The sequence below is a fragment of the Schistocerca serialis genome, chromosome 3, assembly GCF_023864345.2.
Source record: "Schistocerca serialis cubense isolate TAMUIC-IGC-003099 chromosome 3, iqSchSeri2.2, whole genome shotgun sequence".
Classification (NCBI taxonomy): Eukaryota; Metazoa; Arthropoda; class Insecta; order Orthoptera; family Acrididae; genus Schistocerca; species Schistocerca serialis.
In genome coordinates this window covers 383,617,168-383,644,276 of record NC_064640.1, presented here as the reverse complement: position 1 = coordinate 383,644,276, position 27,109 = coordinate 383,617,168, and the positions used below count along the sequence as shown (strand labels likewise).

Sequence of the window (27,109 nt, the reverse complement as noted above, 5' to 3'; positions counted from 1 at the left end):
CCTTGAAAAACTGAACACAGATCAATCGAGAAAACAGGAAGAAGTTGTGTGGAACTATGAAAAAATAAGCAAAATATACAAACTGAGTAGTCCATGTGTAAGATAGGCAACATAAAGGACATCAATAGCTGATGAGCGCTGTGGTCTCGTGGTTAGAGTGAGCAACTGCGGAACGAAAGGTCCTTGGTTCGAGTCCTCCCTCGAGTGAAAATTTTACTTTCTTTATTTTCGCAAAGTTACGATCTGTCCGTTCATTCATTGACGTCTCTGTTCACTGTAATAAGTTTAGTGTCTGTGGTTTGCGACCGCACCGCAAAACCGTGCGATTAGTAGACGAAAGGACGTGCCTCTCCAATAGGAACCGAAAACATTTGATCGCAAGGTCATAGGTCAATCGATTCCTCCACAGGAAAACACGTCTGATATATTCTATACGACACTGGCGTCGGCATGTGCGTCACATGACAGGAATATGTTGTCGACCCACCTAACTTGTACACTTGGCGAATGGGTAAAAAGATTCATCTACCTTGCCCGATTTAGGTTTCCTTGTGCATGTGATAATCACTCCAAAAAAGTGATGAAAACATAAGAGTTTGTCACATAAACTGCATCAAATGAATGCAACAGTTTCAGAGTCGCACAGTTTTCCCTGTGCTCTGTCAAAACATATGTTTTTTACGTTTTCAAATGTTCCCGTGCGTAGACCGTCAAATTCTGTATATGTCCAAGCAAATCTGAACATGTCCTGGAATTTTGGAGAGCGAAGTTGATTATGTGTGAGTGGCTGAACTTTGATAATTATCTGAAAATAAAGAATTAAAATTTTCACCTGAGAGAAGATTTGATTCAAGGACTTGTCGCTCCACAGCCGCTCACGCTAACCACGGGACCACGGCGCTCGTAAGCTAACACTCTCCTTGATGTTGCTTACGTTGCGCATGGACTACTCAGTTTGTATATTTTGCTTATTTTTGTCATAGTTCCACACAACTTCTTTCTGTTTTCTCGACTGATCTGTGTTCAGTTTTTCAAGGCCTATCCCTGTGCCAACTTATAACTAAATCTGAGGGGGGTGCGATGGGGAGGTTCCCTTGTAAGAAAGATCTACAATTTTTTACGTATATTTGAGACCAGCATTAGTGTAAGTTACATCCATTATGTATTTGGAGTGACATTTTGAAGTCGAAAAAATCCTTGTGAGATTTGACGTAAAAATTGTGTGTTACCTTCTTTTTCCCTGAAATTATGATTGTTCAAATTCATTGCTGTTGATATCATCATTTAGGACTGGAATGAAAGGTGAAATACCTCCTTCTTATGTTACACGTGTCTTGCAGATTTATACAAGAATTTAGATATGGGATTAGCATTATGACAGTTAATCTGAGAGTTCACAGTCAGGCTTTAAACATCATACAGTAATATTATCCTCCCAGTAACTGAGAGTAATGCAGACTGTTTATTTGTTTATGTGCTTGCCTGCTTAGTGTAATATTTTAGCCAACGCATGTTTTGTACAGTTAAAGGGCTAGTTACACTCGTTTTGGTAGTTGGCCCCATTTAGGTCTATACATGAAATATCATCTGCATGATTAGGTTATTTCCTTAGCGACATGTGTTAACAATTTTGTTGCAGTAACAGCATGGGGGGCACGTAATCTGAGATTCCACTGTCACATTTTACACGTCCATTTTTATGACTGTCTCTTTGTTTGTGTGTGTGTGTGTGTGTGTGTGTGTGTGTGTGCGTGTGTGTGTGTGTGTAAATAACATTGTGGCAATTGAGATAATCATTGCATTTGTGTGCTGGTGACATTTTTGCAGGCCACTTAGAAGTGGAAACAACATTTTGACGGTTGAGAATCGTCATGACTTTCGTTAAGCAATTTACAGGGTGACCCAAAGCCACAAACAATTGAAAATATACCAATTCACGGAGTAATGTAGATGAGACGTAAAACGTCGTACACATGCCTGAAATTATAGTGGTTTTTATTGAAAACAAAATCGAGTGCAAAATCCGGCCAACAGATGGCGCTAGAAATGCGGGCTGCCTTTTAAACTGTCAGCCTAACGGGTGCGAGGTACGCCGATATGTTACATAACGCATCATTCCTAGCCTGGCTGTTTAACACATGCTAGAAGTCACGACTCTTAGGCAAGATGGCGTTCCACCTCCTATTGCTACACGCATGAAAGAATTCTTGCCCACTACGTAGGGTGAGGATTGCGGGTTGAGCAGCCACTCGTCATGCATGGCCTTCCAGTTCCCCAGACCTCTATCTGTGTGATTATTGGTTGTGGGGTTACCTGAGGTCGCAAGTCTACCGCTATCGCCCGACGTCTTGAGGGATTTTAAAAGACTACGTCGGATGACGATATCTCATCACACCTACTAGTATGCTGCACAGCGCTGTTCACAACGTTGTGTGTCTGCTACAGGTCGTGATGAATGACACCAAATATCTTGACAATTTGTTATTAAGAACATGGTCTTTGCTAAAAATCAGTTATTACGACAATTATTGCTTTTGTATTATATGAAGCGCCAACTGTTTGTCTTTTCGTGCGAATTTTTATGGTTTGAATAAGACTCCAAGTCACTTCGAACATGTCTATCGAACTGTACCTCTTTACCTACACTATTCCGTTAAGTACTGAATTCTCAAATGGCAATGCTCTTTTGGGGCATCCAGTAGATGTGAAAACATTTAGTGTAAGGACCCGTTTTGCCTTGCACCATGTGTGGTATAGTGACCGAACTATGGACCTTCACAAGTGCTTTGTGTGTGTGTGACAGAGTGTGTATGTCTTATACATTTTTTGGCAAATACTTTTAAACATGGGTGCAAAAAATTTAGGTAATGCATTTGCTTTTGAACAGGGCCAAGGTGGTGGCTCTAGGACTATATTGTCACTGTCTGTTTAGTTTTAATGACCTGTACATTATTGGTATTTGATTGGTTGTTTCATTTTAATGGCTGTCACAGCTCCAGGAAATGAGATGTGGCTTCTTAGACTATGAATGGTGTCACCGTGAAGGGAGCATGGCAAGTCACATGACGATTATTTCATAGCTAAGGCCTTAGTGTCCCTGAATGTAAGCAAGTAGCGTGGTTCCTTTTGGGCACTAGTCGAGTGGATTTGGTCCCGTTAGTATATTGCAATACAACTGATGTTATCAAATTATTTCGCATTTTAAGCATCTCAATTTTTGCATGAGAAATAATGACCGAATATAAAATGTTTTAAAATTAAACTGACAAAATATAAATTTTAGTTTCTCAGTCAATATAGAGAAAAAAATGGTTCAAATGGCTCTGAGCACTATGGGACTTAACTTCTGTGGTCATCAGCCCACTAGAACTTAGAACTACTTAAACCTAACTAACCTAAGGACATCACACACATCCATGCCCGAGGCAGGATTCGAACCTGCGACCGTAGCGGTCACGTGGTTCCAGACTGAAGCGCCTTTAACCGCACGGCCACACCGGCCGGCAGTCAACATAGAGAGATACACTTTTTATACTAACATGCCTGACGGGAACTACATGAGCTCCGCTTCTCACATTTAAAACTCTGACTGCTATGAGGACACATTGCGTATGTTTCCGCATACAGGCGATTTTTTTTTTTTTTTTGCTCTTTATTTTTCGATTTCCATAACGATTAGCAAATATCAAACTATAACTGCTGTTAGTATTTATCTGTTACACCTTACACGTTAAACTTATAGAAAAGTTTAACGAAAATAGTGTCCCTCAGATTCACGCGCGTCGGGTCGTATTGTACCAATCCTGATGTGCGCCTGGCCACTGCTTTCGCAGTGGATTTCATGTCATGGAAACTACGCGTGGTTTATGTCTTAACACTTGTCATGAATTTTCTGTCGCAGAAATGTTTTTGTATGGCATAGACACTGATTGTATATACATATGAGTAAAGAAGTCTACAGAGGCGAGCCATCCAGTGTGACATTATTGGATGACTGTGTCATGTTTTCCATGTAACACAAAAGTCTTCTAGACTGCCTACTCTACACTTGTCCGTCCTCTGCTCCAGTACTCCTAAGTGATGTGGAATCCTTATGATGTAGGACTGAGAGAGGACATCGAAGTACTTCAAAAGAGGGCAGCTCATTTTGTATTATTGCGTTATAAGGGAGAGTGTGTCATGGATATGATAAGCGATTTGAGGAGACAATCATTAAAAGAAAGGGTTTTCGTGGCGGCAAGGTCCTTTCACGAAATGTCAATCACCAACTTTTTCCTCAGAATTCCTAAATATTTTGTAGGCTTCCACCTTCATAGAGAGCAATGAGCATCGTAATAAAATAAAAGTAGTAAGAGCTCAGATGGAAATATTTAGCTGTTAATTTTTCCCACATGCTATTCGGCAGTGGGTAGTTCGAGAACTAGTCTTAAAGTCATTTTATGAGCAGTCTACCAATCAGTTAAGTGTAAATTGCAGAGAATCAAATAGTTATTGATGTATATGAACCATACAAGATGAGTTTGCGTGACATCCGTTGCGTATGATTGTATCATCAAAGTCCGTAGAATGACCACCAAAGATCAACTTATGTCACACCAATTTACTCTCTTTGTCCTTACTTAAAGAACTGGGCCGTTGCTTTGGTTTACAACATTTGAAGGCTGTGTCACGATGTCCTGCTAGTGCCTTAAATAAGAAAACTGTTCTACTGTGTTAACGAAATACTCTCCTAAAACGTCGCATCGTAGACAGCCCTCTACTACAACAAGGGACGTTCTTCCACATCTACGATCAGCCGGTGGTCACTTTTAAGGATGTGCTGTACTTAATAACTACTTGAGTCTGTACTCACCTGAAAGCTACTGTACTTGGTTCTCGGTAGATTTGTTAGCAGTTCCCCTCTCGGAAATTCGGTGATGATTTCTGGAAATCGAAAAAGAGACATTAGGAATGCCATCTTGGGAAAAATTGATACCAGTGCTTACGTATTGAAGAGAAGTTCAACTGAGTCTAGCACGAAATATTTAAATCTATGGACCTGAGTTTAATGGTTTATGATATTGTTACAGAATATCACATGGAAAAGTCAACACCTCAAAATTCCTTGATTTGTAGTAGATAAGGACTGATGTTTTCTTTAAAAATAAAACTGCACAATAATTCAGTTAATGAAAGGTTAACTTCAACTGAGAATACACCATTTACGTTCCAAGTACAGCTTTTCTTCGATTGAACCATTATCTGTTCATTTCGAATTGGCTTCTTTTTTAGGAGAACCAAAGCTATTTCTGAAGGCTGTCCATGCGATATCTCTTTCTTGTCGGCTGATTTTCATTTCATAAAACCGTTCACATAACAACCACATATTAAAGCATAGGCTACCACTTTTGTCCCACCGCACTGGCAGGAAGCGCACAACCTGGATAACACCGGAGTACCCTTGCAAGCGCCAGAACTCTGCAGAGCCTGGGAGCCGAAGCGCGAACGCATCACGAGGAATCGCAAGCACTGCTTCAAAGGCGATGCAGTATGTCCTGTCATTTCGGCGACATCGCGCTCAGACTCTGTGGTCTTACGTTGTAATGCAAAACCGAATTCCATGAGGAACATAGAAGCCAGAACCCCGTTTAGAGGCACACACGGTTTGCGTTCCTGCCATGTGTCGCGAGGCGTCGTCCGTCCAATGCACACAGCATTCCAGCTGGCTTGCGAGACTAAAGAGCTTAATCTACGTCTACATACATACCCCGCAAGCCACGGCACCGTACGGTGAATGGCGGAGCGTATCACGTACCGCTACTAGTAATTTCCTATCCCGCTCTATTCGCAAACTGAGCGAAGGAAAAACGACTGCCTATAAGCCTCCGTAAGAGCCGTAATTTGTCTGATCGTACCTTCGTGGTCCTTACTCGAAGTTTACGATGACGGCAGTAGAATCTTTCAGCAGTCGTTCTCAAATTATATTTCTCTAAATCTCTGCAATAGTACCTCGTGTAAAGAGCGCCTTCTTCCATCGAGGGATTGCTATTTTCGTTCGCGAAGCATCCCCATAACATTTGTGTGCTGATCGAACCTACCGGTAACAAATCTAGCAGCACGCCTCTGAACTTCTTTGACGTCTTTCTTGAATCTGACCTGTTAGGGAACCCAAACACTCGAGCAGTACTTGAGATTGGGTCACACTAGCGTTCTATACCCCGTCTCCCGTTATAGATGAGATGCATTTTCCCAAAATTTTACCTGATAAAACCACCAACCTATTGTGCTCATTCCATTCCATATCGCTTTACATTATACCTAAATATTTAATCGGTGTGATTGTATCAAGCAGCATATTAGTAATATTTTACTCGAAAGCTACTGTATTATTTTTCCTATTCACTCGCCTTAACTTACATTTTTCTACGTTTAGAGGGAATTACCATTCATCACATTAACTTGATGTTCTGTGTAAGTCATCTTATACCCTCCTAGATTTCCTCCACGATGACGCCTTCCCGTACAGCACAGAGTCATCAGCAAACAGCCATAAATTGCTGCTCAACCGGTCGGTCAGATCATGTATGTACATAGAGAATAAGAGCAGTTCTACTACAAGTCCCTAGGGCACTTCTGACGATGCCCTTGTCTCAGGACCGAGCGAGGTGACGCAGTGCTTAGACACTGGACTCGCATTCGGGAGGACGCCGGTTCAATCCCGCGTCCGGCCGTCCTGATTTAGGTTTTCCGTGATTTCCCTAAATCGCTCCAGGCAAATTCTGGGATGGTTCCTTTCAGAGGGCACGGCCGACTTCCTTCCCCGTCCTTCCCTAATCCGATGAGACCGATGACCGCGCTGTTTGGTCTCCTTCCCCAAAACAACCCAACCCTTGTCTCAGGAATCGCCGTTTTGCGTATGTGGCGCTGCAAGCAGGAAAACAACAAAGCAGTGTTCACACGTATACTGGCGTAAAACTGTTTAAGATACTCTTTAATTGTGACCTTGAACGAACATTTTACAACGCTTATAGTTGATACTATTAAAATTTGTAACTGAGGACATCCCTTTATGGGCGCCCCGTAATAAAGTGCTCTGCGTCTTGCGAATAATACTGTCATGATACTGAAGCGTTTACAATGTTTTATGAACAGTGCCGAACAATTTCAGTCAACGTCGCTGACTTTTTCACTCCTTCTAGCTTCATCTTTTCATCCTACATATTGATTTCCAAATTCCAAGGTTCCTCATATCTCACTTATCTTCCACTGCGAAAAATTCAAATTTTAAAATCTCTCCAGTTGCCTTAGTCGCCTATTTCGCACAATTTCTAAAATTCGTTCCCTTACGTTTGCAGTCTCTTATATTTGCCCAATTTTTACTGAAACAGTTTTCTTTTCAGCTATCGGACTTTGGTAAGCGGCGGTTGACCGAAAGAACACGCTTTTAATGATACCTTACTGAGTTGCCTAAACAAAAACGCGTCTCTTCTCTTTACAAATATTCAGTTCGTTAGTTCTTCTGTTTAAGCGAAAATCGTGTTTGATAGAACAGCAGTTCAGACTATTTCCTTGGTATATTGAGCTAGTAAGTTGCATAATTCTTAACAAAGGCTAGGAGCAACTATACTCATCACGAAAGTTGAATTCAGTTCCATTTCCAGTAATTACGCTCATCCGCTGCGAATACAACGGTGAATCACTCACAGTTGCCTTTCCATACTTCGAAAAATTTATAAACTTGACTAGGCGCATACGAACGTCCCACTCGAAACCTGAGCAAAGCCGCGAATTAACGGGCGTGAATGGTATTGCTTGGACATTGTTGAACGAAACAGAATGATACTACCTCCTGACGAAAAAGGTGCAATGAAGTCAAAATGTTCCAGAGAACCAGCGATGCTTAAGGGGTACGATTGACTGTGTCATACCGCTATCGACAGTAGTACCCCGTACAATTTGTCGGGCGGCTTGTTCCAAATGTTCCTAATTTAAGGGCTTGTCTGCACATCATTTTCACCGAGCTTTCTTTAACTTTTCTTTTTGTACTTCCGTGTCCAGAAGCACGCTTCGCCGTTGAAAGAGCGGCACCGAAGGTATGGGGTTTTAGCTCAAAACTTTCGCTTACTGTTCAAACTGGTCTCAATAACATATGGCTGCAGTGGGTGCTGAGAAACTGGGGGAAGCGTTCTATTGCTTGTGACGCCGCTGTTCTGAGTTAAGGTAACACCGTACTGTGTCATTGTAATGTATGTGCTTAGTAGATAGTTTTCTTCATTGTGGTACCTTCATTATCGAGGTGGACATAAACCACGTGACAATGATATTTGATATACCCGTACAACGGGGAACCAGTTCTTATTGCATTACACTATGTGTCCCGCTAGTTTATTTATCGTAGGTGTTATCGTAAATTTTGAGAGATGTTGATGTAAAGAATCTATTATAAGATCTTATCTAATCTCTGATATCTTCAGTTTACTTGGCGATTGTATCAATATCAGTGATTGTATACTGTGTGAGACACAGTGTTCCATCACATGATATTTATACAATAATTTTTAATTTCTTTTTATGCAGTATTTAAGAGGAAACACATTTTTTCAGGCGTTCAAATGGTTTAAATGGCTTAAGCACTATGGTACTTAACGTCTGAGGTCATCAGTCCCCTAGACTTAGAACTACACTCCTGGAAATGGAAAAAAGAACACATTGACACCGGTGTGCCAGACCCACCATACTTGCTCCGGACACTGCGAGAGGGCTGTACAAGCAATGATCACACGCACGGCACAGCGGACACACCAGGAACCGCGGTGTTGGCCGTCGAATGGCGCTAGCTGCGCAGCATTTGTGCACCGCCGCCGTCAGTGCCAGCCAGTTTTCCGTGGCATACGGAGCTCCATCGCTGTCTTTAACACTGGTAGCATGCCGCGACAGCGTGGACGTGAACCGTATGTGCAGTTGACGGACTTTGAGCGAGGGCGTATAGTGGGCATGCGGGAGGCCGGGTGGACGTACCGCCGAATTGCTCAACACGTGGGGCGTGAGGTCTCCACAGTACATCGATGTTGTCGCCAGTGGTCGGTGGAAGGTGCACGTACCCGTCGACCAGGGACCGGACCGCAGCGACGCACGGATGCACGCCAAGACCGTAGGATCCTACGCAGTGCCGTAGGGGACCGCACCGCCACTTCCCAGCAAATTAGGGACACTGTTGCTCCTGGGGTATCGGCGAGGACCATTCGCAACCGTCTCCATGAAGCTGGGCTACGGTCCCGCACACCGTTAGGCCATCTTCCGCTCACGCGCCAACATCGTGCAGCCCGCCTCCAGTGGTGTCGCGACAGGCGTGAATGGAGGGACGAATGGAGACGTGTCGTCTTCAGCGATGAGAGTCGCTTCTGCCTTGGTGCCAATGATGGTCGTATGCGTGTTTGGCGCCGTGCAGGTGAGCGCCACAATCAGGACTGCATACGACCGAGGCACACAGGGCCAATACCCGGCATCATGGTGTGGGGAGCGATCTCCTACACTGGCCGTACACCACTGGTGATCGTCGAGGGGACACTGAATAGTGCACGGTACATCCAAACCGTCATCGAACCCATCGTTCTACCATTCCTAGACCGGCAAGAGAACTTGCTATTCCAACAGGACAATGCACGTCCGCATGTATCCCGTGCCACCCAACGTGCTCTAGAAGGGGTAAGTCAACTACCCTGGCCAGCAAGATCTCCGGATCTGTCCCCCATTGAGCATGTTTGGGACTGGATGAAGCGTCGTCTCACGCGGTCTGCACGTCCAGCACGAACGCTGGTCCAACTGAGGCGCCAGGTGGAAATGGCATGGCAAGCCGTTCCACAGGACTACATCCAGCATCTCTACGATCGTCTCCATGGGAGAATAGCAGCCTGCATTGCTGCGAAAGGTGGATATACACTGTACTAGTGCCGAAATTGTGCATGCTCTGTTGCCTGTGTCTATGTGCCTGTGGTTCTGTCAGTGTGATCATGTGATGTATCTGACCCCAGGAATGTGTCAATAAAGTTTCCCCTTCCTGGGACAATGAATTCACGGTGTTCTTATTTCAATTTCCAGGAGTGTACTTAAACCTAACTAACCTAAGGACATCACACACATCCATGCCCGAGGCAGGATTCGAACATGCGGCCGTAGCAGCAGCGCGGTTCCGGACTGAAGCGCCTAGAACCGCTCGGCCACAGTGGCCGGCTTTTCAGTCCTATTTCAATGAAATACACATACTGTAGTATTCCTATGCTGTTATAAATTTCAGTGTATAGTTTGTACTCCCGTATTTGGTGAGTAATTGATGTGCAATGGAGTGCCGATTAAAGCAATACTGAAGTTTTCTTTGAATCGTTTGCAGTCATGTATTAAATAGCAGATTTAGTTATAAAAATATAAAAATGTCTTTTCGTCCAGTAATATGGAAAGTAAAGAACTACAGAGACGGAATTTGTTTCATAGTATCGAAAATGAAGTGCTTATAGCTCTTGAAGTATGTGTTTTAGAGCCCCAGTTTACTAGACTTTTTTTGCTTGAATGATCCTTCTTGTCATATCCCTGAATATTAATCCGGGACACCATACAAAACCTCCGATACAGCGCCCACATTGGTAATTTTTATGACTAGAAGATTGTATGTGCTAACAGTAGCAATAGAAGAATATATTTACTTTGGGTACATTCTTAACTTCCTAGCAGAACAAATCAAGCATACGTGGATGGAATTAAGGGTAATTCTTCTTCTTATCATTTCGATGACAACTATGTAGATGGCATTTAGATGAAGCGTAGCACCCCAACAAAATGCACTGCCTTAGGACCTGCTGATACCAGATCCTTATGCATCACAGTGCGAGAGGAGATGATGTAAACGGGGCTGTCAAGGAAATGACTCACCGTTTGATTAGTACTGCAGTTGCAAGAGGCATCTTGGTTATGGCGTAGTCTCCATTCTAACCTGACAGGTTTGATGTTATGGTATTCAGTCCGACAACTGGTTTGATGCAGCCCTCTGTGCTACTCCATCCTCTGCAAGACTCTTCATCTCGGAATTACTATTGCAACCTGCATTCTTCTGAATCTGCTTACTGTAGTCACCTCTTAGTCTCCCTCTACGATTTTCCTCCCAAAATTACTTTCAGTACCGAATTCATGATCCGTTGATGTCTCAGAAAGTGTCCAGTCAAACGATCCCTTCTTGTCATTAGGCTGTGCCACAAATTTCCTTTCTCCCCAAATCTACTTAGTACCTCCTCATTAGTTAAGTGATCTACCCATCTAATCCTCAGTATTCTTCTGTAGCACAACATTTCCGAAGCTTCTATTCTTTGCATGTCTAAACAATTTATCGTCCATGTTTCACTTCCATACATGACTGCACTCCACACAAATACTTTCAGAAAAGACTTCCTGACATGTAAATCAATATTCATTATTAACAGGCATCTCTTCTTCAGAGGACCTTTCTTGGTCATTACCAGTCTACGTTGTATATCCTATCTACTTTGGCCATCGTCAGTTATTTTGACGCTTCAAGGGGATAGCTTCTCTTTGGTGGTATCCAAACACGTTTATTTCTGATCTGTCAGCGCTGAAGTCTCTGTTTTGTCTTTGGCTTCACCAGGGAGGCGTTACTTGACAAAAATTTTCGTAATGTTTAAAAGTTGAGCAACAGATTCGTGCCCCGTGTCCATCATCAATGTTAACTTTGCCCCTTTCGAATTTGGCAGTTTCTATCCGTCTGATGTCGGATGGTACTATTCCATCCAAAACTTGAATCATTCCGACTGAAGGTGGTATCAACCATCCCTCACCTGTCGATAAGTTTGGCGAAGAGCAATGCCAGCCTGTTCCGAGTGGCAGGAATTGTACTACAGAGTGAAACATGTGAACGATGGGTTACTCCTGCCGAGTAACATATAGCTGAAGCCCATGCATGAAGCACAGGTGCTTGCTCAAGTGGTTCAAATGGCTCTGAGCACTATGGGAGGTCATCAGTCCCCTAGAACTTAGAACTACTTAAACCTAACTAACCTAAGGACAGCACACACATCCATGCCCGACGCAGGATTCGAACCTGCGACCGTAGCGGTCGCGCGGTTCCAGACTGAAACGCTTAGAACCGCTCTGCCACATCGGCCGGCAGATGCTTGCTCCCTGACTTGTACTTTAGACATGTTGCTTGGCGCTGCGACCTTCACTCTCTGATTGTTTCATTGCTCCTTCAACGACAGACCCCTCTCAAGAATAGCCCTGAGTTATTTAGGAACTGCTTTCTTGTAGGAGGTAATCGTACAAAACCATATTGCAAGAATCCATTGACGGAGTAGGGATCAAGTGGTTAATGACGTCAGGGTCATATTTTCTCCCGATAACTCTTAGGACAGTGCGGGCGACCCAAAGAGCGTCCTGTAACGCGGCGGGGTGCACTCAAAAGTAGAGTATTTTTTACATTCATGGTACGTGAAGTTCAGAAAACAAATATCGGTCCCCCGCAGCAGTTCCAAGCAGCTCTCGAACATTCTCTACAATATCGAATTCGGATTTTTCCGACCATCTTACTTCTTAGTTTTTCTCGTGAAATAAGTAAATTAGTGATCGGTGTCTTTGTGGGCGGCCTGCATTCGATTCCTGACGGGATCAAATTTTTTACATAGGTGTATGCCCTACGAGCATTCCCGCGAACTGTAAAACACGTAAAGATGGGATAAAATTTAATCTACATTTTTATGTAAACAATCTTGACTAACAATCTTTTATAAAATATCAGAAACTAAGAATTTATGTTTGCAATGAAAATTGGATTTTTGTGAGTGGTATGTAATTAGAAACTAGAAGACATGCATTTTCCATAAATATGACAATTTGATGTCTTAATTAGAATGTATTTGATGCATTTCATATTAAATGACGTAGGTATTCGAAATGAATTGAAAATAATGAGAAAATGACATTTTTATGTATTCTACGCTTCACGGAAATGGTCTTAGAATATACATCTTTGTTTTACATTTTGATTCTGCTGGGAACAGAACACTGGCCTCCATCGTAGTGAGCGAGAATTCTAAAAACAAGCTGCTCGTAGAAAACAACCACTATATTTTAACTTATTAAAGATACTCGCAAGACTTCGAAGTCGATTTTCTCGAGAATGTTTTACAGTTGCGCTCAGCAGCTTTTCGTGTTTGATATTTGAATTCTGAAGGTCACACACCATAAATATCAAACATTACAAAAATCCATGTGGTCTCCTTGTCAGCTTGCTAACCAGTGGCATGTATGGGCCATCATACCAGGCACTGGTTGCAACCAGCAACTTTCACAGCTCTACCCCTGTTAACGGACTGGTTTACATGCTGCTGCAACTTGCTGAGAAGTAGTTCGAGTTTGCACCTCACGCAGCTTTTCAAATCCTGTCAAGTGTTTGAAGCCCATGAGTGTGATGCCTCATTATTAGACGTCCGCAGCTCGTGGTCTCGCGGTAGCGTTCTCGCTTCCCAAGTACGGGGTCCCGGGTTCGATTCCCGGCGGCGTTAGGGATTTTCACCTGTCTCGAGATGACTGGGTGTTTCTGTTGTCCTAATCATTTCATGATCATTCATGAAAGTGGCTGAGCAAAGGTTGAGACTTTGTACGGGTGCTGATAACTGCGCAGTTGAGCGACCCAAAATCCAAACATCATCATCACTGTTAACAGAGTTGTAGAACTACTGTAGGCATCTGTTCAGTATCACAAGTAAGCATAAAATACAGTACAGTTAAGGTCGTACCTGTATATTACGTGCCGGCCGCGGTGGTCTCGCGGTTCTAGGCGCTCAGTCCGGAGCCGCGTGACTGCTACGGTCTCAGGTTCGAATCCTGCCTCGGGCATGGATGTGTGTGATCTCCTTAGGTTAGTTAGGTTTACGTAGTTCTAAGTTCTAGGGGACTGATGACCACAGATGTTAAGTCCCATAGTGCTCAGAGCCATTTTGTATATTAGGTGTGTTGCATAGCTATCAGGCATTACATCACAACGATTAATTTCTTTATGTATGTGATAAGAGTACTACTAGATTCCCCTAAAAACCGGAAGCGTCTAGAGACTAAGTGAAGACGTATGAAGTGGCAGGTGACGAGTTTTTGGTCTGCTTAGTAATACTCTTGTCTGTTAGTTAAAAGTAAGCAATATTTACAGCAAAATTGAAATTTTCTATGTTTAATTCAGGTTTCATTCGATAGTTCTTGATTTGTAACGTCAAACAAAGGGATGATATAGTAAAAATAAAGAAAACAATACAGATTTATCATACAGAACCAGAAATCGCAATGTTCTTAACCAACAAGTAAAATAGTAAAAACTGCGAGACAAATATATATCAGACTCGGCTTCAGTACTACGCTAAACCGTATGAAAAAATATGTTTCTTTTATTCATAAACTTCCGTACTAATTATTTATACAGAGTGGTCCACTGATAATGAGTGGGCAAAATATCTCAAGAAATAAGCATCAAACGAAAAAACTACGAAGAACGAAACTCATCCAGCTTGAAGGGGGAAACCAGATGGCGCTATGGTTGGCCCGCTAGATGGCGCAGCCATACGTCAAACGGATATCAACCGCGTTTTTTAAAATAGGAACCCCCATTTTTTATTACGTATTCGTGTAGTACGTAAAGAAATATGAATTTTTTAGTTAGACCACTTTTTTCGCTTTGTGATAGATGGCGCTGTAATACTCATAAACTTATAATTGCGTGGTATCACGTAACATTCCTCCAGTGCGAACGGTATTTGCTTCGTGATACATTACCCGTGTTAAAATGGACCTTTTACCAATTGTGGAAAAGGTCGATATCGTGTTGATGTATGGCTATTGTGATCAAAATGCCCAACGGGCGTGTGCTATGTATGCTGCTCGGTATCCTGGACGACATCATCCTAGAGTCCGGACCGTTCGCCGGATAGTTACTTTATTTAAGGAAACATGAAGTGTTCGGCCACATGTGAAATGTCAACCACGACCTGCAACAAATGAGGATGCCCAAGTAGGTATTTTAGCTGCTGTCGCCGCTAATGCGCTCATTAGTAGCAGACAAATTGCGCGATAATCGGGAATATCAAAAACGTCGGTGTTGATAATGCTACATCAACATCGATTGCACCCGTACCATATTTCTATGCACCAGGAATTGCATGGCGACGACTCTGAACGTCGTGTGCAGTTCTGCCACTGGGCACAAGAGAAATTACGGGACGATGACAGATTTTTTGCACGCGTTCTATTTAGCGACGAAGTGTCATTCACCAACAGCGGTAACGTAAACCGGCATAATATGCGCTATTGGGCAACGGAAAATCCACGATGGCTGCAACATGTGGAACATTAGCGATCTTGGCCGGTTAGTGTATGGTGCAGCATTATGGGAGGAAGGGTAATTGGCCCCCATTTTATCGATGGCAATCTAAATGGTGCAATGTATGCTGATTTCCTACGTAATGTTCTACCGATGTTACTACAAGATATTTCACTGCATGACAGAATGGCGATGTACTTCCAACATGATGGATGTCCGGCACATAGCTCACGTGCGGTTGAAGCGGTATTTAATAGCATATTTCATGACAGGTGGATTGGTCGTCGAAGCACCATACCATGGCCCGCACGTTTACCAGATCTGACGTCCCCGGATTTCTTTCTGTGGGAAAAGTTGAAGAATATTTGCTATCGTGATCCACCGACAACGCCTGACAACATGCGTCAGCGCATTGTCAATGCATGTGCGAACATTGCGGAAGGCGAACTACTCGCTGTTGAGAGGAATGTCGTTACACGTATTGCATTGAGGTTGACGGACATCATTTTGAGCATTTATTGCATTAATGTGGTATTTACAGGTAATCACGCTGTAGCAGCATGCATTCTCAGAAATGATAAGTTCACAAAGGTACATGTATCATATAGGAACAACCGAAATAAAATGTTGAAACGTACCTACGTTCTGTATTTTAATTTAAAAAACCTACCTGTTACCAACTGTTCGTCTAAAATTGTGAGACACATGTTTGTGACTATTACAGCACCATCTATCACAGAGCGAAGAGAGTGGGCCAACTAAAATATTCATATTTCTTTACTTACTACACGAATATGTAATAAAAATGGGGTTTCCTATTTTAAAAAACGCGGTTGATATCCGTTTGACCTATGGCAGCGCCATCTAGCGGGCCAACCATTGCGGCATCAAGTTTCCCCCTTCAAAAAATGGTTCAAATGGCTGTGAGCACTATGGGACTTAACTGCTGAGGTCATCAGTACCCTAGAACTTAGAACTACTTAAACCTAACTAAGGACATCACACACATCCATGCCTGAGGCAGGATTCGAACCTGCGACCGTAGTGGTCACGCGGTTCCAGATTGTAGCGCCTAGAACCGCTCGGCCATTCCGGACGGCTCCCCCTTCAAGCTAGACAAGTTTCGGTCTTTGTAGTTTCTTCGTTTGACGCTTATTTCGTGACATATTTGGTCCGGTCACGATCAGTGGACCACCCTGTATGACCTGTATAGATAAGGTTCGTATCACTAGACATGTGCAAGAAATATTTCGATAGGTAATGTGCCTTGCAATCATGTAGACACAAACTGGGTTTAATTCAAGTATCTCTACTTCTCATTGACGAATTTAAATTCATCGCCAGAAAAAGTTACCACGACACAAAAATGGAATAACTACTAAGCAACGGTTATTTTAAGTCTCGTACGACTTTGAGATACTTCAAACCGAAAGGGAGGAACATGAATTAGAAATCTATGACAACGATGATTTCTTAACATTGATTTAAACAATAATGACATACCAGTAATTTGGTCGCAGGTTCGAATACTGCCTCGGGCATGGATGTGTGTGATGTCCTTAGGTTAGTTAGGTTTAAGTAGTTCCAAGTTCTAGGGGACTGATGACCTCAGAAGTTGAGTGCTCAGACCCATTTGAACTAGTAATTTTCTATATTCTTCTTTGCACATATTCCTAGTGATTACAGATGTCTTGAATATTCATTAAGCAGGAGAAATGCATACTGCATAAACATACATGACATATAGCCTCGAGGTTTACAATCGTAGACCTCGAACGACTAGAAAGCTTGTGTAGAAACAGAGCTGCAGGGTAGACAAAATAAAATACTTAATGATAAACAACATCCTTTTGAAGCAAAATAGGCATAAGACTAGCTCTCAATGAATTTAAAAGCTAGGTATTACCTTTGAGTACACAAAATTAAAAAAAACTTCGGTTAAATGTGAAATCAGTTAAAAGAACAAAGTCTAGATCTACACTCCTGGAAATTGAAATAAGAACACCGTGAATTCATTGTCCCAGGAAGGGGAAACTTTATTGACACATTCCTGGGGTCAGATACATCACATGATCACACTGACAGAACCACAGGCACATAGACACAGGCAACAGAGCATGCACAATGTCGGCACTAGTACAGTGTATATCCACCTTTCGCAGCAATGCAGGCTGCTATTCTCCCATGGAGACGATCGTAGAGATGCTGGATGTAGTCCTGTGGAACGGCTTGCCATGCCATTTCCACCTGGCGCCTCAGTTGGACCAGCGTTCGTGCTGGACGTGCAGACCGCGTGAGACGACGCTTCATCCAGTCCCAAACATGCTCAATGGGGGACAGATCCGGAGATCTTGCTGGCCAGGGTAGTTGACTTACACCTTCTAGAGCACGTTGGGTGGCACGGGATACATGCGGACGTGCATTGTCCTGTTGGAACAACAAGTTCCCTTGCCGGTCTGGGAATGGTAGAACGATGGGTTCGATGACGGTTTGGATGTACCGTGCACTATTCAGTGTCCCCTCGACGATCACCAGTGGTGTACGGCCAGTGTAGGAGATCGCTCCCCACACCATGATGCCGGGTGTTGGCCCTGTGTGCTTCGGTCGTATGCAGTCCTGATTGTGGCGCTCACCTGCACGGCGCCAAACACGCATACGACCATCATTGGCACCAAGGCAGAAGCGACTCTCATCGCTGAAGACGACACGTCTCCATTCGTCCCTCCATTCACGCCTGTCGCGACACCACTGGAGGCGGGCTGCACGATGTTGGGGCGTGAGCGGAAGACGGCCTAACGGTGTGCGGGACCGTAGCCCAGCTTCATGGAGACGGTTGCGAATGGTCCTCGCCGATACCCCAGGAGCAACAGTGTCCCTAATTTGCTGGGAAGTGGCGGTGCGGTCCCCTACGGCACTGCGTAGGATCCTACGGTCTTGGCGTGCATCCGTGCGTCGCTGCGGTCCGGTCCCAGGTCGACGGGCACGTGCACCTTCCGCCGACCACTGGCGACAACATCGATGCGCTGTGGAGACCTCACGACCCACGTGTTGAGCAATTCGGCGGTACGTCCACCCGGCCTCCCGCATGCCCACTATACGCCCTCGCTCAACGTCCGTCAACTGCACATACGGTTCACGTCCACGCTGTCGCGGCATGCTACCAGTGTTAAAGACTGCGATGGAGCTCCGTATGCCATGGCAAACTGGCTGACACTGACGGCGGCGGTGCACAAATGCTGCGGAGCTAGCGCCATTCGACGGCCAACACCGCGGTTCCTGGTGTGTCCGCTGTGCCGTGCGTGTGATCATTGCTTGTACAGCCCTCTCGCAGTGTCCGGAGCAAGTATGGTGGGTCTGACACACCGGTGTCAATGTGTTCTTTTTTCCATTTCCAGGAGTGTATATACCTTCTTCACTTGTAACAGTATGCTGTAGACTCAGGTAGCTGATACATGGTGATTACGATACATACCGAAACGTCATGTGTAGATTGTAGAAATAGGCAGCAGACCAAAGTTTTTCCAAATTTTTTGTTTGTCCAGTGGTTCAATAATGAATGAACATCAAAATTTCTCGTTTAGATATAGGAACGACGTCAGGAAATAACTACGGCTAGCACAGCCAGCCATCTGTCGGTGTCAGAACAATTAGCCAAGCAGTAGACTTGCTGGCTAGTGTTGACAATAAGCTCTGGATACATACAAGGAAAAGTATTCCACAACTAGTGCTACAAGCTAAGCCAAGAGAAAGTACCATGTTTCCAAAACTACGACACACTTTCACTAGGTCCACAGCTGAAGTATTTGTGCATGTTATTACAATTATGCTTCGTTCATGAGAAGCAACTTCATGAAGTCTTTATAGTGTGATCATTTGATGCAAAAAGCAGTTAGTTTTATGTTCAACCAACTTGTAGTTTGTGAGCTACTGAAAAGTAGCTATACATCCATAAATATTGGTTAACATGAGAAATCGTGCATCACATTTCGATTCCGTTGAGCGATACCTATACATCGTTTGAGTATCTGTCAGACAATAATTTAATGTCTATGAAGCTGATCGAAGGCGATGCTGCTGTATCATACCGTTTGAAAATTCTTATTAATTGCAGGAAGACGTGAATACGATTAGAAGTTGATGAGAAGAGTGACAGCTGACCTAAACATATATAAATTTAATGTAAAGCGCTTAAAATGAGACAAATATCCCGCATAATTCCACTTTACAACCAGTTATAAGTAAACAGAAGAAATCACAGTTGTCAAGTATCTCACAAGCGATTTACGTTTGAACGACTATTTACTGGGAGAACCCAAAGGAATCGTGTTTCGCATAATTGTGAATCAAGTTTATTACAAAGCTGACTACTCGATAGTACGGATACCTCAGCATGTTTTCACTTAAACTGGTTTAAATTTTTGTGTCTGGTGACACAATGCAATCTAAGCCAGAAATTATTCCATAGGTGTATCATACCACCATAACCTTATTTGTTGTAGACTGTGAGATAACTACATACACTACTGGCCATTAAAATTGTTACACCACGAAGATGACGTGCTAAAGACGCGAAATTTAACCGACAGGAAGAAGATGCTGTGATATGCAAATGATTAGCTTCTCGGAGCATTCACACAAGGTTGGCGCCGGTGGCGACACCTACAACGTGCTGACATGAGGAAAGTTTCCAACCGATTTCTCATACACATACAGCAGTTGACCGACATTGCCTGGTGAAACGTTGTTGTGATGCCTCGTGTAAGGAGGAGAAAAGCGTACCATCATGTTTCCGACTTTGATAAAGGTCGGATTGTAGCCTATCGCGATTGCGGTTTATCGTATCGCGACATTGCTGCTCGCGTTGGTCGAGATCCAATGACTGTTGGCAGAATATGGAATCGGTGGGTTCAGGAGGGAAATACGGAACACCGTGCGGGATCCCAACGACCTCGTATCACTAGCTGTCGTGATGACAGGCATGTTATCCGCATGGCTGCAACGGATCGTGCAGCCACGTCTCGATCCCTGAGTCAACAGATGGGGACGTTTGTAAGACAACAACCATCTGCACGAACATTTCGACGACGTTTGCAGCAGCATGGACTATCAGCTCGGATACCATGGCTGCCGATACCCTTGACGCTGCATCACAGACAGGAGCGCTTGCGATGGTATACTCAACGATGAACCTGGGTGCACGAATGGCAAAACGTCATTTTTTCAGATGAATGCAGGTTCTGTTTACAGCATCACGATGGTCGCATCCGTGTTTGGCGACATCGCGGTGAACGCACATTGGAGGCGTGTATTCGTCATCGCCATACTGGCGTATCACCCGGCGTGATGGTATTGGGTGCCATTGTTTACACGTCTCGATCACCTCTTGTTCCCATTGACGGCACTTTGAAGAGTGGACGTTACATTTCAGATGTGTTACGACCCGTGGCTCTACCCTTCATTCGATCCCTGCGAAACCCTACATTTCAGCAGGATAATGCACGACCGCATGTTGCAGGTCCTGTACGGGCCTTTCTGGATACAGAAAATGTTCGATTGCTGGCGTTCGTTTAGGCAAATGCTGGGTTGATCATCAAATTTCGTATCAGAGATTACGATACAGAGACAGAATACGATACCACACGGTACATATTTTAAATGAGTCTCACACAGATGGCGCACACGATTCCCCTCAAATAGGTTACCGTGACGACTTTTGGTGTCAGGATGGGCAGATGGGTCACACGGAGAATAATAAAATAAAATCTGCCAAATCCTGAGAAAGCGGGTCCCGTACTAGAAGGGATAACCGCTATAAGAAAGAAGCAGAAAAATGTGTTCCACGTGTAATATTCTGTGAGAATTGGGAAGTGTCACCATGATGCACTAGTCCAACTTTTATCGAACTATGTGGAGTGTCAAATAATGAAGCTTTCATTCCATTCACAGCTGACATTCATCATCAAAATCAGAATGAAATGTGACGCTCAATCACACAAATGAGCTCATATTTCTTATGGTATGAAAGCAAACAACCTCGACATGTCATCTTGGGGAATTTCTAACCATGCCTGATTAATATGCGGAGTCAGTTCAAAAAGATTGCCTGTTGTGAGTTGAATGAAAGTATACGTCTTCCCATTGCATTTCAGATCTGCTCTTTTAGTGGAGAATTTGGAGACCAAGAAGGAAACTTATACATTCGTACATTCTTCAAAGAGATTTTAGTCTGAACTGAAGTGTAGGATCTTGCATTATCCAGCGGAATATGCCAGCTGGTAGCGTCATTATGAAGGGTCGACAACAGAGTTTATCACTCTTGCCTAATGCTTGCGAGCATTCAGCTTCTCTTGCGCGATTACCCTAGCAGTCCTGTTGTCACAACCAGTAGCGCTGCATCCTACATTTCCAGAAGTTGGACAGGCCTGTGTCTTCTGTCATCCACTTGCTCGTCTGAGGGCACGTAGGTTTCTATCTGACTGCCACAGATGGAAGTGAGACTCTTTGCTGCACACCGTATAGGCTCTGGCTCTACATCATCTCTTGTCAGTGGCATAATGTGGGCCGTAAACGAAGAGTGGAAACTCGATATCTACAGCTATCTTCCAGTAATGTATTCCGATGTTTCTCGATGGCATTCTTCAGGTAACCTCAGTCAGGATTTCAGCTGTCGTCATCCACATTTATGCTAGAGCCAGTCGAATACTCGTACGATTTTCTTGCAGTACATACAGTCCTCCTCCAAAGACACGTGTCTACCCTTCTTCTCACTATTGTCCTGAGTTCATATAGTCACCACTTGGTCTGCAATCATTTCACTACAGCGACCTTTCTGTGCAATTTGTCAGTATGACTCCTCAATGCCCATCATGCCTACCTTAAAATACAAAAAATGTGAGATAAACTGTGTGTACACGTCATCTGCGCGTGTTATATTGCGATCCTCATCTCACACGTTCCGTTAGCATCTGACATACTTAATAGCTATCATTTACTCACACCATTATTCATCTATAGGGCTGTCTCTTTTCTATACTGAAAATAAGTTTGCAGAAGGGTGAACTTTTGATCAGAATAACCGACTGGCATGGAAATACTGGAATAATAGTTCGTTATAATCCATCAACATGTTCAAAAGTCAACATTTTCCATTTGTGTCCGTATTTGCAGAGCTGGGTGTATGGAGGAGATAGAAAACATCCGAAGAAGAACTGAGCGATTTATTATGGGTCTGGCTGGTCAGTGTGAGAGCGTTACGGAATCGTTCAACAAACTGCAGCGGGAGACATTGTAATACTAGTGAACACATATACCAATTCATCCAAGTGACGTCTGGCGTAATGGCACAAGTAGATCAATTTGGGATAAGTTGTACAGGTGCCGACTCTTTTTATTCCACCGATCACACATGGATGGGGCGACGGGATGGGAATGGGGGGGGGTTACATTTTCTTGTTATGAATTACCCTCCATGGCCCACTCTTCGTTTTGCCGTTGAGTAAAGAAGTAAATGAACTATATTCCCTTTTATTGTAGAGTAGTGTCTTGATATTTAAAGCTGATGTTGCACCATGGTACCAGCCACCTTGTTTGGTGCCTCTATTCTCAAAAATAGCTGCTTAACGAAATATGAGGATCACTGTTTTGAAACTATGTCATTTTCTACCAGATCGATACAGAAATTTGTTATCTGGCTCTAAGATACCTCCAAACTCTTTCTGTAATGGTGCAAAACTATGGCGCCTTGGGATGTCACATTCAGGCTTGGTGATGCTTCAAGCAAGGTGTCGACACGTGCAACGGAAGTGGCCAGAGTGCAGACGTTCATGTACGGCGTAAGATGGGTTAATAATGTCGCATTAGCATCGTTGTCGTGACATATCATGGTAAGGTCGTCACACCTTACGTAACCCATGTAACAGACCTTCTCCTAATGCCTGTGCTACAGAGGTCATAAATGCGACGCACAGCGTTGAAATCATGGATTTCCTTATAAGTGGCCCAGGAAAACATTTCGGACTCACCGCTGCCCGGAATCGACACAAAAAAGCATCAGGAGGTGTCACAAATGGCGTAAATGAAAGTCCCCTCTTCCTTTGGAACGACATTTTCACAAATTTCGTGGCGTAAAACGACAGTTTGCAGTGAACTGCGACACAGGACGACATTCGTGACATCCTTGTACACTGCTGACACCCAGTGAACGATTCAGTCCTTCTCTAAGCTTATCGCAGAGCTACAACCCCACTGAACGTTATCTCACCCCTTTCAAGAGCAGCGTGACTGCAGTTTTTACTCTGGTATACAGAGCACGTTCAAAACCACTCAACAAAATGTCGATACAATCCAAAGCATAAAAGGGTGTTTATATTTTTTTCATCTCTCCTTTTTCACTCCCTTCTGTGGCGTGTGTAAGGGGACTGCAACATTTACACACTCGGGAATAAGATGGCAAACTGTCCCTTTAAGATCTCCCAGTTTGATAACACCTTCAGTGCCATCTGTCCACCTTTGTTGGACACTTGAAATAATGTCCCTGTAAAGTAACACCTATTCTCCCATTTCAACACAATCTCAGGATAGGCAACCCTGTCGACACCCGTCAGATTTAGCATGTTACAAGCAAGAGAAAGTGAACTTTCAATTTTGTTGCTTATTATATTGACTGTTAGTTAGTGTAGTGTTGATATTCATTCTATAGGTCTGGTAACAGTTAATACATCGACTTTTTTCTGCCTCATGGATGAAACGCTCCTCACATTACGAGACGAAAATTACGTACTGTTACATAAAATGACGATTTAGTCCATCGCGAGAAGAGGGAAATGGTGAATGTATTTTCTTCTGATTGGCCTCTGTCACTATTATGCAGAATGAAACAAAAGCATTTGACCAAATTTTCTGTACTCATCACTCACACATGGAAGAAAATATTTGCTGTATGAACGTTGGTCCCAACAGATTTAGTGCCTTGTCGGAGTTCATATTCAACAACGCTCCATAGTACATACATAATGGGGAACTCAGAGAAGCAGGACATATTGGCATACCACTAACAGTCGTTGTAATGTACAGCATTCAAAATGTCCTGTATTAAGGATGATGTATTCATCCACCCACTGTCACCATTGCTTTTATTGTACTGATGTATCTCTGGAGTACAGCAAATGCATTGGCAGTCAGCCGGCCGGAGTGGCCGAGCGGTTAAAGGCGCTACAGTCTGGAACCGCACGACCGCTACGGTCGCAGGTTCGAATCCTGCCTCGGGCATGGATGTGTGTGATGTCCTTAGGTTAGTTAGGTTTAAGTAGTTCTAAGTTCTAGGGGACTTATGACCACAGCAGTTGAGTCCCATAGTGCTCAGAGCCATTTGAACCATTGGCAGTCTATAAACAAGTGTTTTGGAATGCTTCATGTATAACAGTACATGGGGTCTAGGGAAAGGGAACGTGGAAATCAGGAGAATAGTGTGCCTCTTCCTATGTATCAGTCACAATCTGTCATTTAAAAACCAACTGGCAATCAACCATAATCGAGACAGCATTTTAAACATTTTGTGTAAGAGAAAGTTCCATTTTCTTTGCTCGATTATTTCTGTACTGTGTGTTTCCCATGATTAATATACTTTGAAGTGTTGTACAAACTAAGTTATAACAAGAATTTAGAGCATTTTTGCATCACTGTGAACATAAAACTTATCGTTATCTGTTTGGTGTGGTGATGCCCCGATAGTTTGGTCCTCCCTTTCCGTTCTTGTTCTCATTCCTTGCCTCTTCCCGTTCCTCTAAGGGGTCGACATTGTCTAATGGTTTTGGCAGTGTCAGAGACAATAGGCTACCATATGACTGTCCTGACGTGACCAGCCCTCCACGACGAATTTGTGCAGCCAATCTGTCTGCATCTAGACTAAATATCATGTTGAGCAATGAGAACGTTTTCTATATGTTTGCGAAATGTGAATCCGGGACTGGAGGTGGGTACCAGCCCAGTACTTATCTATGAGGATGTGGGAAACACAGAGAAGAGAAATTTGTGGCACAACTTGACTGGAAGAAGAGATCGGTTGGTAGAGCATATTCTGAGGCATCAAGGGGTCACCAATTTAGTATTTGTGGGCAGCGTGGAGGGTAAAACTCGTAGAGGGAGACCAAGAGATGAACACACTAAACAGATTCAGAAGGATGCAGGTTGCAGTATGAGCCGTGGTACAATTTGCTGTTTTGAAGAGCGCGCCGCAGCGCGTAGTTTTCTTTTTTTTTAATTTTTTTATGGTGACTTAACTGCTAAGGTCATCAGTCCCTAAGCTTACACACTACTTACCCTAAATTATCCGAAGGACAAACACACCCACACCCACGCACACCCATGGCCGAGGGAGGACTCGAAACTCCACCGGGACTAGCTGCACAGTCCATGACTGCAGCGCCCAGGACCGCTCGGCTAATCCCGCGCGGCGCAGCGCGTAGTGTAAAGCAGTCGTCTTCCGTTTCTGGCGGTGGCGCCGCTGTGGCAATCGCAGCTTTGGTGTCTCCCTCTGGTGGGAAAGGGGAAAAGTTGCCCGTTCACGTGCATTTAATGGGCGCTGTGAGCTCGGCAAGAAGTCAGTCAATCAGTCCGAGTGAGGCTGGGTCAGTCTCGCGTCACCAGTTGCTGGTGGTCGCCCAGTTGGGGCTGTGTTCCTGAATGAGTCTGCGCGTTAGGCCGCCAGTCTGCTCGAGTTGCTTGGGCAACGGTCATTGGCGGTTGGATCGGTAGGTTGGTCGGTCGCGCACTGAGACACAAGATGACTGGCCCTCCTTGAACGTTGGCGCATGTGAGGTCCCCACTTGAGTCCAGTGGGCCGCCCTGTGTAGAAAGGGGTAGTGGCTTCGCGGTCGGCACGAGAGCAACAGGAGTCAAACCACGACATTGGGCTGGCCGGAGCGAGCTGCGACGCCGTGAGACGGCAGATCGGCGCGCCTTCCTGCATCCGTTGAAGCGGCTGGCAGCGGACGGTTCGGGAGAGCGTTTTGGGGGTGCTGCGCCAGGTCTTCGCCAGAAATCGCAGTTTATTAGAAATTAAGTGGCTGGAGATACGTTGTTTCATTTATTTGTTAAAATCTACTTCTTTTCTTGGACAGTCTCTCGTACCCAGCTTGCTCGTCTGTCTCTCCTCCGAATTTGTTAGGCAGTTAGTGTCGGTCTCTCTGTCTGTCTGCCTACGTTAATAGCTGCCTCTGTCATGTTTGTCGGGTTCGGTGTTAACGAATTTATTGCTTAAGGTGTAAAGGCCGATTTCCTGAAGTAAGTTTTTATCTTGCCTATCATCTTGGGAGGTGGTATATGTGTAATGTAGAGCATGTTGGTACATTTTATGTAAAACTGCATTGCATGGATTTTATTTAAATGGTCATTTTAGTATATAAAGTTGCCACCCTTCCACGGTAAGAGTTCCTTTAAAAACAAGTTACACCTTCGGTGGCAAATAATTTTTAATGTGAGTGTTTTGTACCATTTCCATCCCTCTTACGGGGTGCATAGTTTGTGTGTTTGTCTGAGTTGTTAAAATTTTTAGTTTAAAGTAATCTGGTGTGTTGCAGATTTGCAACAGTGTAGTCTTTCAGAGGTGGTTGTGAGCGGTCGTGACTACGGCCGTGTTAAAAGGGAACGGCAAGGTTCCCAGCCCGAAAGCTCATACTATCAAGAAAAGAAATGGTTATTTCTGCTTCTGAATAAATTGTAACTTGATATTTACAGGGAGCTTTCTGATTATAATTTTAATCTGTTCCC

At 43.9% G+C, this 27,109-nt stretch overlaps 1 protein-coding gene across 1 annotated transcript in view; it reads right to left on the bottom strand.

Annotated features, from left to right (window-relative positions):
• Nucleotides 1-27,109, bottom strand: part of LOC126471617 (FMRFamide receptor) — a 721,366-nt gene that overhangs the window by 552,165 nt on the left and 142,092 nt on the right. Inside the window, exon 2 of the mRNA XM_050099856.1 lies at nucleotides 4,853-4,923. The gene's annotated coding sequence lies outside the window, so the exon portion shown is untranslated. The remainder of the gene's footprint in view (nucleotides 1-4,852; nucleotides 4,924-27,109) is intronic.